Source organism: Varanus komodoensis, unplaced genomic scaffold (genome assembly GCF_004798865.1).
Source record: "Varanus komodoensis strain SLA01 unplaced genomic scaffold, ASM479886v1 scaffold2570, whole genome shotgun sequence".
NCBI lineage: Eukaryota > Metazoa > Chordata > Lepidosauria > Squamata > Varanidae > Varanus > Varanus komodoensis.
In genome coordinates, this window is record NW_025335678.1 from 23,256 (window position 1) to 25,205 (window position 1,950).

The following is a 1,950-nucleotide window of genomic DNA, read 5'->3' on the forward strand; positions in this document are numbered from 1 at the left end:
GGGAAGGGAGGGCCTCTTCCTCGGGGTGGAGGATTCTGGGTGCTGAAGCTTCCCACACAGAAGTGCCGGAGCAAAACCCTGAGTCCCCCCAGGCAGGGGTGCCACCGGAGTGCCAAGTGGCAGATTCAGAGTCTGGGCTTCCCAACTCCGCTGAGGCCCTTGGGAGATTTCCCTTCTTGTTCCAATTTCCCCGAGAGGGAGGAAGCCCCCCACCCCAGCTAACGAGGGATTCCTGCAAACCTTGACAGGCGATGAAGGGAAGGGGCTCTTCCCAGCATCCCCCTTCCTTAACCCCTGACCCCCCCCCCTCGCACACACACGCATTTGGCCTCAGTGCCCCCAGCTCCTGGCCCGTCACGCATCACATGGTTTCACTTGATTCCCTTTGCTGTTTTCCCCCAATTCTCCTCTAGGGTCCAACCTGGGGCCCATTCTGGGATGCGCTGTGGGAGCTGCGCTTCTGGCAGCCATGATGGCTGGGATCTTCCTCTGCTTCAGTAAGTAATGTGTGAAGGCCTCTGCTGGGGTGGGGAGTCGCTGGGCTGGATGACATGGGACGTGCCAGCGTGGGCCACTCCCCCCGTGGCCTCGGAGCAGCAGGGCCCTTCCCATTGTTGGTGTAGGGCTGTGGGTGGTTTGTCAGGGGCAGAGCAGCCCCTATCGCCATTCGCCATGATCTAGGTCAGTGGGCAGGGCCCTCATTCCTGCAGATCCCCCGTCTGGGGTGGTTCAAGCCTCATCCCGGCCTGGCGCTCCGCGAGCTCCCAGCCACTCTCCGGAGGTGCTGTGGCCGCTCGGCTCCATTCCTCGGAGGGTCTGGCGCCGCTGCCGCTGAAAGAGCACAATAGTCAAGCCAGCCCCACGCCCAGATCACCCCTCAGAGCTGAGCTGAACGGACCCCCAGGCTGGCCCAGAGCGAAGGACCCAAAGCAACGCAGGCCCCTGTGGAGGCACTGCAAGTCCCGGGTCGATAAGGGAAACGCCCTTGCACCCCCCGCAGGCCCAGGGCTCCTTGTGGGAGAGGGTGGGGGGAGGCCTGGGGGCAGGAGGGCGGGGGGCTTGGTGACTGTGGACAGCAAGCCTGGAGGATCTCTGAGTGGGAATTGCGGCTGTTTGTGTCCTTGCAGGGAAGCGGCAAGGTGGCTACAAAGCAGCGTCTGGTGAGTGGCACCTTCCCCTGTCCGCATTTCCACCAAGCAGGGGCTGGCCTCCCTCAGGCGGAGAATGGGGCATAGAGGATCAGCTGAGGGCAGAAAAAGCTGGGCAGGAATTTCAGGTCCTGGTGGAAAGGCTTGGGCCAGGTGCCATGTCTGCTCCCTGAGGAAGAACCAGTGTGGCCAGTGTGCCCGTCCCTGAGAGGCCCGCTGGACCGGCTGCCCCCCCTCCTGGCCATTCTGCCCTGCGGTAGTTTTGCCCGGTGTCTCCGAAGGACACAACCCTCCCTCCCATTCCTGCCCTTCCAACGCCTTACATGCCTTTCTCTCCCTTCCAGGAAGTGGCAGATGGTCCAACAGCTCCAAGGGTAAGTGTGGGGAAGCCCCATCCCAGGGGGTAATTAATTCACTTTAATTTAACCATTCCTATCCCATCCTTTGCACAAGCCTCCGGACCTCTTACGAAAACTGTCCTGAGGGCTGGGGGAGTTTGGGGTCCCCTCAGGAGTGTGTCAGAAGGAACGTTGCCCCGTAGCCTGTCCCTGCAACGCTTGGAGGGCGCCGTCCGGCAGGCCTGGATCTGGGGTGCAGAACAGTGATCGGGGGGGGGGCCTGTATAACCCGTCTCAGGCCCCTCTGTGGGTCAGATGCTGCCGTCGGGCATGCCCTCCCTCGATCCCATGGGCCCATACCCTTCCTCATCCACCCCAGCCGTGCCGTAATCCTGGGACCCGCTCAGGGATCCCTGCCCCCTCCCGCAGGGCCAAGGGACGTGCCTGGCCCCGGGAGGAGCCGC